Source organism: Meleagris gallopavo, chromosome 8, assembly GCF_000146605.3.
Source record: "Meleagris gallopavo isolate NT-WF06-2002-E0010 breed Aviagen turkey brand Nicholas breeding stock chromosome 8, Turkey_5.1, whole genome shotgun sequence".
In the NCBI taxonomy this organism is placed as follows: domain Eukaryota; kingdom Metazoa; phylum Chordata; class Aves; order Galliformes; family Phasianidae; genus Meleagris; species Meleagris gallopavo.
The window spans coordinates 33,699,728-33,714,385 of NC_015018.2; the positions used below are offsets into that span (position 1 = coordinate 33,699,728).

General features: G+C 46.2%; 1 long non-coding RNA gene across 2 annotated transcripts; it reads left to right on the forward strand.

The window, feature by feature from the left end:
- Positions 1-2,281: 2,281 nt before the first annotated feature.
- On the forward strand, positions 2,282-8,925 carry LOC109368910. 2 transcript variants are annotated; one of them, XR_002117379.2, is made up of 3 exons: positions 2,282-2,380; positions 7,915-8,015; positions 8,819-8,925. It is a non-coding gene; the product is annotated as an uncharacterized LOC109368910 (long non-coding RNA). The 2 variants fall into 2 exon arrangements; XR_002117380.2 differs by lacking the exon at positions 2,282-2,380 and adding an exon at positions 3,197-3,255.
- Positions 8,926-14,658: the final 5,733 nt, after the last annotated feature.

Sequence of the window (14,658 nt, forward strand, 5' to 3'; positions counted from 1 at the left end):
CAGCTTGGTGAGTGCTGGAAAAGCAGCTGTCTGGGTGGTTTGAATCCCCAACAAGGACAAATGCCTGTGAGCAGGGGCCTCCTGCAGTTCAAGGAAGAAGGCCTTGTCAGCAGGCCTGTAGTACACCTCTACCACTAGGTGCCCTCCATTAGTCCTGTCCCCAGTTCTAACCCATATGTTCTCAACCTCCTCCTCAACATTTCTAGAGGGAGCTCCTCACACTCCAACCACCCTTAAACATATAGGGCAACTCCCCCACCCTTCCTACCTAGCCTGTCCCTTCTAAAAAGGTGATACCCCTCTACAGAAATATTCCAGTTACGGGAGTCATCCCACCTCACTCCCATCATAACAACCACACTGTAGTTTTCCAGGCACATCACGGTTTCCAACTCCTCCTGCATGCATAAGAGCTACGCATGCACACTTCAGCTGGGCTTTCTGACATACCACCTTTCTAGACGAGTCCTCTGTTAAACCTCCAGAAGAAATATGAAGTTTCCCACCGTTGCTTCCTAGAGGGACATGAGAAGGTTTCATATGGGAGGTTGGCAACTTTACCTCCTCTGAGAAGTCCCCACAAGATCCTGCAGGGCAGGTCAGAAGTTTTTTCCTAGTGACTACAACCCTAAGCCTTTCTCTGTCCTGTTGCACTTGAGGCTCTTCCCCCTCTAGATCCCCCCTTGGATCTAATTTAAAGCCCCAGACTACTTGCTGCACCCTAGCAAACCTCACTGCATCCCCTTCCTACCTAGTTTCGAATCATAGAATCACCAAGGTTTGAAAAGACCTACAAGATAACCCAGCCCAACCATCCACCTGTCACCAATAGCTCTCACTGAACCACGTCCCTCAACACAACATCCACACATTCCTTGAACACCTCCAGGGTCGGTGACTCCCCACCCCTGTGCAGCCCATTCCAGTGCCTGACCACTCTTTCAGAAAAGTAGTATTTCCTAACGTCCAGCCTGAACCTCCCCAGTGCATCCAGAGGCCATTTCCTCTACGTCTGTCACTGTTACACGAGAGAAGAGGCCGACCCCCAGCTCACCACCACCTCCCTTCAGGTAGCTATAGAGAGCAGTGAGGTCTGCCCTGAGCCTCCTCTTCTCCACACTGAACAATCCCAGCTTCCTCAGCTGCCCCTCATCAGGCCTGTGCTCCAGAGCCCTCACCAGCTTTGCTGCCCTTCTTTGAACCTGCTCCAGGGCCTCAATGTCTTTCTTGCAGAGAGGGGCTCAGTTTAAAGCCCTTGCACTGAGCCCTGCTAGCTCTTGGGCTAGGATCCATTTCCCTCTTAGAGACAAGTGACATCCACCTGCAGCCATTAGAGCAGCTGCTGAGTAAATTGCCCCACGGTTGAAAAACATGAAGTTCCTTTGGTGGCGTCAGCCTCTCAGCCCCTTATTCATCACCTGGGTTTTCCTGCTCTGTGTGCCTCACTGCCCCCACAGTAATGTTAGCTCTTGGAGAGAAAAATAAAGGCCTGTTATAGGGAAGGCATCCAAAAAGCTATGTTTGTGTGGGAGGGCTGTGGGGCATGTAGGGAGCCCTTCTGTTTATTTCTTCTTTTCCCCTTTTCCTTTTCCATTCCTTCAATAGCTGATGCTACTGAAAATCCTTGCTAATTTTGGGAACAGTCTTCTTTGTCATATTCATGGCACAGTCACTGTGGATGCAAAGATGGAGGTGAGATTTTTTTTTTCCTGATGCAGTTTACCTGTGTTAGAGAGTATTTTAGAGGTGTTATGTGCAGTAATAAAAACGTTAAAAAGTTTACCTAAAAGTGAAGTACAGTTTTGCTGTTGCTGTTTAGAAAAGTTTGTGCTGTGCTATATGGTACATAGGTTTCCCTTTTTTTGTGGGGAAACAAAAGAGAGCCTCAAAGTTAGCTGTTTACTCAGTAGATTTAATCATTTTCATTTAACTAGACAATGATGAACTAAATTGCTTTTGTGAGTTAAGCTCTTCTGCCTCATTCAGATGGGGTTGTGCACTTTGCTTCATTCTGTGGCATGAAAACTGTGCAATAGCACTCAGCTGCACAGCACACGTGTGGATTTCAGCGTATTTCTCCAAGTCGAAGCCTCACTACGGAGGTGTTGGTTCAGCGATTCCTTCTCAAGTGGAATTTGAGGCAATGTGAGCACAGCCTGGCTGCTGAGCGGGTCAGAAGGACCTCTTTGGGTGCCAGGCGACAGCAGCGTGTTGTGACATCATGGAAACTTGCGGCACTCTGCTGCTGGGGCCGCGCAGCGCCGGCACTGCTGCACCGCCTGGCGTGGCCAGCAGCGGGCACCGGGAGCAGCTCTGCCGGGCCTGTGAGCTTCAGGGCGTGCAGTGAGAGCAGTGCATCCCCCTGCCTGACTCACCACGTGTAGGTTCCTTTTTCTATTGCATGAGTAAAGCCAGCACTTAGAAACATGTTTTCCCCTTACCCAGCCCTTTTTACTGGTTTCTGTTGCAGAGACTTTGTATGGAACAAAATCGAATCAGTCTCCTTATGATGAAAATTTCTTATGGATGCCTTACTCTGAGGTTTGTAGGAAGCACCCAGGGAATAAAAAAAACTCAAATGAGACCCAGAAAAGCAGTTTTTGATCTGATAAACTGAATGTATGTACGTGCTGCTAGCACCCATTTCTTTGTGAAGCTGTGCAGCCTGCAGACCTCGGAGTAGGGATCTATGCCTCCCTGCTTTGGGCCTCAGCCCTAAGGACCGTGGAGGTACAGTGCCAGGCTGGGAGCTTGCCGCAGGGCCTCACGGGGAGCAGAGGCAGTGGTGTGGGACAGGTGTGCAGGGTGTCATGGGCTGAGGGCATCCACCTGGGGGCCACAGCATGAGGAACTGTGGGAGACCCTTCTCTTGTGCTTGGGTTTCTGAGGAGCAGGGGAAAGATGTAAAGCTGCTTGCCTGCTGGTGGCAATATGCTGCTTTGTAAGGTTTTAAATAAAAAAAAGTTTTTAAATAAGAATTACTTAAGAATGGCACCGAAGTATTGTTAAATGTAAATAACTCCATATATGGGAATTGTTGAGTCATGGCCTGAACCACTGATTGAGCACCTGGGGAAAGGACCGTCAGCCCTGGGAGCACAGGTGAAGGCAATTCAGCTGTGTGACCAGAAGGGGTGGAGCCTGGCTGCGCCTCCCTTAGACCTCATTTAAGGGCTGACTGCCACTGGGGAAGGAGCTCTTTCTGGAGTTCTCTTGTGGAGTTTTCCCCTGAAAACCTGGAATCTTCTCATATAGGTAAGCAATCTTTTTCCCTTTTCTTATAGCACCCTTATATCATGCCAGTCCTTACATCATTACACCTCTGGTGAAACACCTTTTTGCGTCATATCGATCTGTCCAATTGCTATACTCCACAACAGGCTTTTTGAGTTTCCTGCTCTGTGTGTGTGTGGAGTAACAAACTACTGGAAGTAGTTTTAGCATACTTCTAAGTGGCATTAAAAATTACCTAGTAATTGCTAGGTAGTGACTTTTTTTCTGCTGTGGTTGCAGTGCAGTGTAATAATACAGCAGGTCATGTTCAGCCATGCGCCTTCAGATGTGCACTGTGCTCGTGCAGCATTAGCCCCTTTGTGCAGGGAGCTTTGCTCAGAGCTCAGTTCTGAATGGTAGCAACAGAGAGCCTTCCTCTGCTCTGAGTCAGACCCAGGTATTACCTTCATGGCAAATAAGGAACACAAAGGTACAAATGAGGTGAATGGGATGAGGTTCAGAAAGGCCAAGTGCTGGGTCCTGCACTTTGGCCACAACAATCCCATGCAGTGCTACAGACTTGGGGCTGAGCGGCTGGATGACTGTGAAGAGGAAGGGACCTGGGGGCATTGGTTGATGCTCGGCTGAACATGAGCCAGCAGTGTGCCCAGGTGGCCAAGAGGGCCAACGGCATCCTGGCCTGCGTTAGAAATAGTGTGGCCAGCAGGAGCAGGGAGGTCATCATCCCCCTCTACTCAGCACTGGTGAGGCCAGACCTCCAGTACTGTGTTCAGTTTTGGGCCCCTCACTGCAAGAAAGACATTGAGGCCCTGGAACTCATGTCCAGAGAAGGGTAGCGAAACTGGTGAGGGGTCTGGAGCACAAGTCATAAGAGGAGTGGCTGAGGGAGCTGTGGGATTGTTTAGTCTGGAGAAGAAGAGGCTCAGGGGAGACCTCACTGCTCTCTACAACTTCCTGAAGGGAGGTTGGGGTCAAGAGAGGTTTGGCCTCTTCTCCCAGGCAACAAACAGGACCTGAGGAAATGGCTGCAAGTTGTACCAGAGGAGGTTTAGGTTAGACATAAGGAAGAACTTTTTCTCTCAGCGGTCAGGCACTGGAATGGCTGCCCAGGGAGGAGGTGGAGTCGCCGTCCCTGGCAGTGCTCAAGAGGCGTCTGGATGAGGAGCTGTGAGATCTGGTTTAGCGCTTGTGGTAGCAGTGGTGATGGGAGGACATTTGGATTAGATGATCTTGTAGGTCCTTTCCAACCTTGTGATTCTATTCTACTGTCCCCAACCTGCCCGGACCCCGCTGTCCCGCTGCAGGAAGGGGCCCTGGCAGCGCTGGCCCCACGCCGCGCCCCTCTGCTCCTTTGTGCCGTGCTCAGCTTCTCAGCAGGCGAGACAGAGCGGGTGCTGCCAGATCTCTCACAGAAGAACCTTTGAGCACCACGACAGAGGCAGGGCATGAAACCGTTAGAGATGGGCAGCAAAGATGGCAAGAGATCAAGAGGTGTGAGGGGAGCAACTGAGATCCCTTGGTTTGTTTGGCTCAGAGGAGGCTGAGGTGGGGCCTTGTGGTTGCCATGCAGCTCCTCCCTCTCAAGGAGAGTGGAGGCTCTGAGCTCTGCTGATGTCAGCAGGACTCAAGGGAGCTGCGATTAGGCACAGACGCTGCTCAGCTGTAGGGCTGGGGTGGGTGCTGCTGTGTGGCACAGGGCTGGCACCTGGTCCTCGTGGGTTCCCTCTGGCCTGGGATGTCGCGTGATTGTATTTTTGTGCATCCAGTAATCGAGAGTCACGCCTAGCTTTAAAAATATTGTTCTATTGTAGATGCACATTTGTTATCTGATCCTTAACCTCTGGCAAATGTGGACTTAAAACTCTGAAACATCCGTTATTCATTATTATGTACTGTTTGTTCTTTTATCGCAGTTGAAAACTAGTACAGGGTAATGAAGCAGAACAAATTTGCTCGTAGTTTGAAGGTATTTGTTATATGAAGGATGTAGCTAGTAGTCAGGTGTGTTTTTGTGCTTCAATCTCCAAGGAATGCTACTAACACCTCTCACTACTATTGCAATTTCCTCATTTCAAAAACTGGCGTGCAGTTTTTTGTTGTGATTTCAGATCTCAGAGATTTGAATATACACCAAAATATCTGTCCTACATACATCTCAATTCAGATTCCAGCCAGGAATTGCTAGGCTTCAGTATTTTCTGTTGTTGCTGTAACACAGCGAAGTACTTCTCCAATGTTTTCTTTGCAGGATCCCATGTTCAGGGCTCCCTGTTACACTTCCTTAATGCATGTGATGAGGTAGCTGGTGCCTATGTTCTCTGAAGCTATTCATTTTACTTTGGCATTAGCAATTTCTTAGTTGTATTAGCTATGTAAGAAGAGATCCAAACTATTGTATGATTGTAAAAGAATAATGTCACATGTTGATACTTTTTTTTTTTTACATTACTTGAAATAAGTGTTCGGTAGATGTGTTGCTTTGAAACAGAATTGCATGTGTTTGCTTTACAACATTAAATAGTTACAATTGTTTTCTAATTATGGTAATTTCAGAGAGTTATCCAAATAGATAAGATCTGTAGTTGGAAGCCAAAACTGATTTGGAGTAATAAAGCACATAGAGCGTTGGGACTTTGTATTGTTTAGGGACCACAAATGAGCTCTGTTGTAGAGCCCAGCTTCACAAGTTGAGTTTGGTTAATATCTGTCTCCAGGATGATAAAGAAAATCAACCAACAACCAAGCTTCATGAAGACACTTGATTACTGTTTGGCTGTTGGACTGCATGGCAGTGGGCTGCTGGCAGGTGCTCCTTAATGCATTTTGCTAAATGCTCTCATGCATTCTGATGTCCTGCCTTCTGATGCATATGAGAACGTGTGGTTTTCTGCAGGATGCTGTACTTCTTATAACGATCGTAAATTGGACGCCTAACTTTGCGAGGTAATTGGCCCAGCAGAAGTGTCCATCTTTGCACAGAACACACGGGCTGAAACGAGCCCCATGACCGTGCCTTGCCGCTGGGATGCAGCTTGCTGCCTGCCTGTGGCTTGGGTCGGTGCTGCCCTGCCCGTAAGGAGGAAGGGTGCCATTGGAGCACGCTCCATTTGCTGCATGGGCACAGCCCCTGCTCTGGGTTGGCACTGTGTCTCCTGCCCGCCACCTCCCCAGAGTGCTGTCCCTTTGGCTGTGGGCAGGTTTGCTTGCAGTGTCGGTTCCTGCAGCTCTGGTGTTGCTGGTTGGGTCTGGCTAGAAAGTGAGACAATGTTTAGGTTTCTGGAAATCAAATCTTCTAGTATTGGTAGCTGTCCCAAGAAGGAGCGTCTTCACAGGCACTTCGTAACAGTGTGTGCTGTTCAGCACAGGGTTTGGTGCTGGACAAAGTGCTGGAGCCTTCTCTTCTAATTATTGATAAACCTGTAAAAGCAGATACTATTAATGTAAGCTTTCATGGTTCTATCAAATGCATAAAGGAAAAGTACATGCACGTATCAAGATGGGCAAGACTTCATTGGCTCTGGTATTCTTAGCTGTTTTGTCTGTTGTCTGCTTTTTTTTTTTTCCAGTTAACTTTTTTGCTGTGTCCCACTCTAGTTGGACCTCAATCCTTATGGCAGGCTATTTTTAAAGCAAGATTACTGCATGTCCTAGTTAGGTCATTAATTCCAGTCCGTGTCCAAGAGAATCACGGAATCATTAAGGTTGGAAAAGGCCTCTAAGATTCCCAAGTCCCACCCCAGCCCATCCACACCATGCCCAGTGACCCTGTCCTTCAGATCCACATCTTCCTGCTGTCCTTCAGTTCAACAGCACACTTCCTGCTGTTATCCTCTTCAAAACTGTGATTGTTTTGAAGCTAGTATCCATTACTTCTGAAGATAATAAAATGTTAAATGTAAGTTGTAGAGACTCGGTGCCAACACAGAGGTGTTTTAGACATGGCTTTTGCAATGCTGAGAAAATGCTTAAAGACAAAATAAGTGTGTAAAGCAGCAGTAAATGTATGAATACTGCATATTTGACTTGATATGCAGTGAAGAAACGTACTTTGTGCTTCTTTTAGTCTGATTGTATCATGGTGCTGGCTATTTAATCCTTAGGATATTGTCATTACACAAGATTAACATTTAAAATAGCACGATGGATGTTTGTGTCTCCTGGGTTAGATAAGCGTGTATGCAATACAGTACACATATAATGTTTAAATAATTTTGGAGATGTTCCATAAGTCAAAATATCAAATGAGATATTTAGCATTATGTTCTGAGGTAGTTTGAGATGCTTGAGATGCTTTAGCATAAGTGAGAAAAATAAAATCAGTTCAGGTGTTGGAATTCTTCCAAATCCCAGGCAAAGATACACTCTGACCCTGCTAATGCTGCTAAGTTCTTCTCAAGGTGAGCTGGAAGAGGTTATGCATTTGCTTTAAGTGCTTGGTAACAAATTCACAGTTGAAGAACAAAATTACTGTCTTAAAGTATTTGAGATTACTAGTATGTATTACGAAACTTCACTAACAAGTGATGCTCCTCTTATTGCTGTTCATTCAGTTACTTCTCTGGCTGATGGTTCTAATTTCAGAAATGCAGTGTCTTCGTTTACATCATTTATTACGTACATCCTGTATGTTAGTAGCTCTGGATACAACTTTTTACTTATTTGTTTTTTTGTTTGTTTCAGGTTGTTCATGCACACAAGCCCCACTTCATGGCTTTACACTGTCAAGAGTTTGGAGGAAAAAACTATGAAGCTTCCATGTCTCATGTGGACAAGTTTGTTAAGTAAGTAACTAGAAAGTACTGCTAGGGTGGTGTTCTAGGCAGAAAGTGAAAAGGCTGCTTTCAGTCTGCAGGTAATAGACTTCAAGAAAGTTGAGACCGTGGGGCCTTTGGCATTAATCGCTCAATTATATCTAATGTTCAGATGTTCAAAGTCATAAGTCCTTCACAACTGTATCCAGTAGACACTAAAAAGCATTGAGTTATGTTGAAAGTGATGCTGATGTTGTCAGCTCCAAAGGTTGTAGGTAGATGGCTCTGCCACAGGAAACCTTCCTCCCCGAAACCTGTTCCAAAATGAGGTAAAAGCCAATGGTTCCTCTAGGAACCCTGTAGGCAGGGACACCTCCCACAGCCCAGGTTGCTCACAGCCCCATCCAGCCTGGCCTGGAGTGCTTCCAGGGAGGAGGCATCCGCAGCCTCATGGGCAACCTGTTCCAGCGTCTCACCACCCTCACGGTGAAGAATTCCTTCTAACATCTGGTCTAAATCTACCCTCTTCCAGTCTAAAGCCTCTTCCCCTTGTCCTGTCACTACCTGCCCTTACAAGAAGTCCCTCCCCAGCTTTCCTGCAGGCCCCTTCGGGTACTGGAAGGCCGCTGGCAGGTCTCCCTGCTGCCCTCTCTTGTCCATTCTGCAGAGCCCCAGCTCTCTCAGCCCGGCCTTGCAGGTGGGTGCTCCAGCCGTCTGATCATCTTCGTGGCTCTCCTCTGGTTAATGATGACGTTTCAGTGCAGAGAATGATGCTGAATTAACGTGGAATGTTTGCATATCCCCTCATTTTCAATCTCTTCTTTGTCTTTTAGAGAATTATTATCAAGTGATGCGATGAAAGACTACAACAGGGCTCGAGTTTACCTGGATGAGAACTATAAATCACAGGAACATTTTACGGTAAATTTCTTTATTAAATAATTTAAGTTCAACAGATTAATTTCTGTTGAAGTGCTCAGCTTCTTTTGGTTGGTGTGTGTATGTGAGCTGTTTCTAACGTGATGAGGGTTGCATCTTGACAAAGTTGTTCTATGCTAAGATATTAATTTGTAAAATACACAAATGCTGGTTTCACAGAAGTGCATCCACTGAAAAGTCAAATACTAGAATTCACAAAGCCTTTCGTTTAAAGTGATTCTTTTTTTCTCTAACAGTCTTGTTGAATGAGAATTACCTTCTCTTTGAGAAGCTGTTTGACCATCTGACAGCCTGGAGTGGTGCCAGGTCTGACCAGCTGGGAGTGGGGCTGCCAGCAATCAAAATTTCTGTTAGGAATCCTCAGTGCTTATTGGCAGACTGTGTTGGGTGGGGGTTTGCGAGAATTGTAGCATGAATTTCCACTGGTACATGAACGATGTTCACATCACTTCTTTTATAAAGAGCAGACAATCGTAAGGTCATTGCCAGGACTGTCCAGCATGTGGGTAGACCTACTGTTCTGTTTAGGTAATTACTGCTAGATTGTACAAGAATGAAGTCCTTTAGAGGCTTAATAGTCCTTTAGTCCTTTATCTTCCTTCTGTCCAGGACAGCAGCTTCCTTTTCCCCAGAACATTTTCAGCTAATGTTTGCAGAGGCTCAGCTTCCACATCTGGAGTCAGAGCAAGTGACAAAAGGGTAGGGGACAAAAGCAGCAGCATGGCCACAGAGCTCAGTCGAGCCAATGGTCCCCCACATGCACACAAATCCAAGCACAGCAGCATGTGGCTTAGGTGAATAGGGGCCTGGGAAATTTTGTATTTACTCATTTTTGGGTGACTGTGGCTGAGAGCCCGGGGAAGCTGAAACTGGAGGAGGAATGTTGAGATTTTTTCCTTTTCTTTATCGGAGAGGAGGAAAAACCAGCATTGCTGGCTTTACTGAATCTTAGAGGGACAGATGTTGTGTCAGGAGCATTAAGACGTTGTACAGGAAGCCCTGGTGGGTGCAGAGCAGTAGGACAGAATTGTGCTGTGGTTGCTCAGGGCTCAGAGCTGCGGCCGGCAAAGCCCTGTGAAACCGCAATTACACCTAGCAGGGGTTGGGCCCCGTGGCCTTCTGGGGTTCCTTCCAACCTCAGCTGTCCTGGGGTTGTGAGGAAGGGGATGCTCATCAATGTCCTGAAGTAGGGAAGCACTGTACAGAAGATTACTGCGCCCTGTAATGAAGCATCTGTAGCTTTTTCTTAAAAGATGGTCATGGTTCTTCATGGTATTGAAGTTACTGTACATCACTGGAGGTATGCTTATTTTTGATGTCTCTGTGGTGGATAAAAAGTTTCTTAAAGTGTTTGACAGCAATCCTGGACAGCGCATGTGCTGCTGGTGTCTATGAAGAGCTCTGTATTTTACAAAGCTTTGAAGTTAAGAAATAATGCTGTTTTCTCACATACTGGCAGCTTTTTCCAGGCACTGTGCTTCTTTGTAGGATTTCCCATCCACTTTTGTAACTCCCCCTTTCTTGTCACAAGCGTTACCTTGCATATCTTTTTCCTCTCGTGCTCTATTGACTGCAGCTAGCCCTTACTGGAAAAAAACTTTGTCAAAAATTCAGTCAATAAGGGAGGAAAAATAAAGACTGTACCAATATTATTTATAATGAAAATAGACTAACTAAGCAAATTTGTCATTTGATGAAATCTCTATCTGTTCAACAGATTTAGTTATCAGTTCAAGATACAAAACAGAACTTGTAAAACAATCACGCTGTTTGTTGCTAATGCTACACCTGTCCGTACAGCAGTGCTGAAGGAAATGGTTCTGTCAGTCTCAAATGGAGAACGTGACGGGGAAGAGTACTTCTCATAGGAGCCCTCAGATCTTTTCAGATTGAGGATCATCTCTGTTATTAACACGGTAGTAAATGTAGAATCACAGCTGATAATCTACAAATAATCCAAGTATTGGGGAGTAATGAACAATTGCATGTTGGTATGTTGTCTGCAGCGGGGAGTGGGACTCCCTGCCTGGAAGGGAGCAGCTCTGGGAGGCAGCTGGGCAAGCTCTTGTGTGCTGCAGCTCAAGAAGGAAAGCAGTTCTTGCAAGTGTAACTAGTAGGGGTGGAGTATAATTTATTTGGTGATTTTTGCCTCTTTACAGGCATAGTGAAGCAGTATGGGTGTTTTGAATTCTAGTGCTTAAGCAGAAATTCTTGAAAGCATATTGAAAAGATAAAGGTGATCCCCTAGAAAGATATTTCTGGCTGCTTTTTTTTCTAAATCATTCTTTGTAATCTTTAAAAAACCTTTTAGAATTGAATCAGTTCAGTGTGGAAGAAGGAAGAAAAGAAGGGATGAGAGATGACTTGTTTGTATTGTATAATAATACTTTATGATAGAGCAGTATTTAACACTTTCCTTACTGGTTTTCCAGTAGCGATGGCTTGGAGTCCAAGCCGGGAAACCTATAAAAGAAGGGACGGGGATGCACCTTCGTGCTGACCATCAAAACCTTTAGACTTCAAATAGTCGCCTTGCTGGCACTTTATGTTCACAATCTCATACGTAGATCAGAACATACGATCTGTCATAAATCAGAAGTTCATAGAAATGATTTTCACACACTGAACCGCAGTGTGAACAGCCTGTGCGGTATTTGTGGGACGTATGGTCTGGATGACTCTGTGAATGGGGATTTCACCATTGTGTTGTGTCCATTTAGGGTAAAGTTTCACTCTTATCTCCAGTGTGACTTGGCTCACTGTGTTTTGCATCTCCCTGCTTCCTCATTAGTTCTGTTTGATTGCAAAGGTCCTTAACTTCTGTGGGCTTTTTTCCATCCCTTCTACGGCATGGAATTGGCAGCATATGCTAGCTTTATAATTATATTATTACCCCTCTCTCTGAAATATAAACACTCATTGCATACACTGTTGTATGATGCTGTTTTCTTTAGAAGGGGAGAAGCCCAAGTTGCTGCAGTTTGGCTAACCTTTACCCCATGGCTCTAATATTCCCTTTTTCTAGTAGTTTTGGCAGTGTTTCTTCTGTGAGGCTTTCCTTGGCTTGGCTCCTGCAAAGCTCCATCTGGTTTTGCTGCTCACAGTTACATAGCTTGGCTGCACTGGGACTGACGGTGAGAACATGTTTTTCCATGGTCTGCCCCTTTGACAACCAGCCTCTGTTGCAGCTGAGGGGAAGCAGGGTATGTGTTTTACAGGAGTTCTGTGAAGTAAGAAATAAACTGTGATACCCAAGTGTCTCTTGCAGAGTGATTTGATTTTAGAGACTAATAACTTATTGTGTAGTAGAGATACAAACAGTTCATTCCAGATGCAGAAAGAAGCTGGTGGCAGGCATTTGTCATCTGTGGTCCTGTACGCTGAGTCCAGGGTAAAACAGGCTGTGGGGGCGGGGGGCTGTCATGACTGGGAGAGCATGGCTGTTTGGTTGGGTTGGATTTCCCATGGTGATGGATTGAAGCTGCTGGGAATTTCTTCTTCTCAAAAGTTGCTTAGTGCACACCAAAACAAAAAGCACCCAGGGACGTGCGGGGATAAGGGGGGCCGGCAGGGGGCTGGCGGCAGCTGCCCCACACCTGAGCTTTGGGGCCATGCTGAGCAAACCTGGCCGTAGGGAGCAGGCAGCACGTGTTGCAAACCAGTCTGTCACACCGTGCTTCAGCAGTGTGTGGTTTTATAAAATTGTAATGTGACCTGAAGATTGATCTCCTGGCAGAGAGCTGCTGCATTAGAGCTAATGCGTCTCGGCTCTGGGAACATGACAGAGGCAGAGCTAAGAGCTCCCAACAGTTATGAATGAGATATGGGTGACAGCTTCTGCGTGGGTAAGGATCGTTTCCCAGAAGCTCCCAATTAACCATGTAGGCAGCTCTGGTGGCATTCCTGCTGTGACTGAAGTCTGAATGCAAACCAGCATGGACAAAACTACCTCGTATACCAGCCAGAGACGTTTGGGTACCCAAACAACTTGGCAGTGCAATTTACAGCTTCTTGTAAACCTTTTGCTTCAAGCCCTGGTACTTCTTAGTCTTATTAAAAAAATGGATGCTTTCTCTTGGCCTATGTAAGTTTGTACATGCCTGCTTACACATAATGCCTAGAATATGGCTATGAATATTTTTGTGGCTGTTCTTACTTGACTCCCTGTACTAACCGCTTTTTCTAATATAGAATAACTCCTAGCTTCAGCTAAAATGAAGCATTGGGTGTCCTCAGGTAGCATCTAAAGAGGGAGCTCTGCTGAAATCCTCCACCATAATAATAACCTGATCTAGTGCAAATCAGCTCTACTGGCAAGCAGTGGTTCCGAAAATTAAGGCAGACAACATCTTATTAAAATGCATAATTTTATCTTAAAATTATATCACCTCATTACTAAGGGAATAGTGTCACCTCATTACTAAGAGAATAGTAAAGTTAATTTTTGTTAGATTAATGATACTTGAGTAATATTTTTGGTTGAGCTGAGTTCGAATAATTGGCCATTAATTGAAAAAGGAAATTGAATTGAATTTATCTGGTACATAAATCCTGTCATGGTTATTAATGGGTCTTAGAAAATATCGGCCTGTTCCCAGAAATGAATAGGGTACGCTGATTCTTCTGAGCTTATTAGCTGTGGCAGTTTAGAGTTTTGTTAAATAAAAAAGATGATTTAGGAAGAGAGACATAATTGAATCGAATACAGGGGGAATTCACATGCCTCATTAGTTCTCAGACCATTTTTCCATTAACAATTTTTGAGGAACTTTGCGTTTGCAAAAATGCAGCTTTTCTCCAGGAGGTGGTGCTGACGGCCTGCTCTGCTTTGTTAACCCGCGTCTTGCTGCTGACGGAGCTGCGGCAGGCTGAGCTTACGAGGCGGCATTGGAAGTACAGCGCTCTGCCTTGAGAGCACGCTGCGAGCACACACTGAGCACACCGTGCTCTGCAGTGTCTGGATGCAGCTTTCAGGGCTGTGGGGAGAGCAGGGAGTCCTGGCACTGCCGTGATGTTCTGTGGCACTTCTGCCAAACTGAAGGTTTTGGAGCGTGCTTTCAGCCAGTGTTTACCTTTGACTGCAGTCGGAGTTTGAGTATTCCTGTTACTTACGTGAGCCTCTTCTCATCTCCTTTCTTTTCTCCGTTCTTCTGAGTTTTACTTGATTTTTGAGTTTGTCTTTCATAGCGATATTTCTGAAAAAATATGCCAGGCTAAAGAAGTGGGAGTTCATTTCTAGTCTTAACCAATAGCACCGTGATCTCCTCGGCCCTGAACGCACATCTCGGTGCTGTGCAGTCGCAGCCTTGTGATTCGTGGCACTCAGCTGTGCTCCTCACTCATCTCAGTGCCGTAAGGGGAGCCAGGATGCTCCTTTCAGGGCACAGGCTTGCCACCTGGTTCTTTGGAAGGCCTGGGCTTATTTGCTTTTACAAAGTTTGACTGTTTCAGCAGGGTACCGCTTGTCTGACAGCGCTTCCACAGTGCGGCATGGGTGAGGGCAGCGGCACGACATCAGGCGTAGTTGCTGTGCGTGGAGGGAGAGGCGCAGGAGTGGGGCTGTGAGGGGAGGTGATGCTGCGGGAGGAGCCGGGCGGGCGGCTGTGCAGCCGCTTAAGCTGTGCGCACGGAGCTGCCTTGTGTGAGCCGTGTGCGGTAGAAGTGAGATGGAAAACGAAGCCGTAGGCCGGCGGGGCGCGGAGTGCTGCAGTGCCCGGCGCGGCCGCGCGGGGGC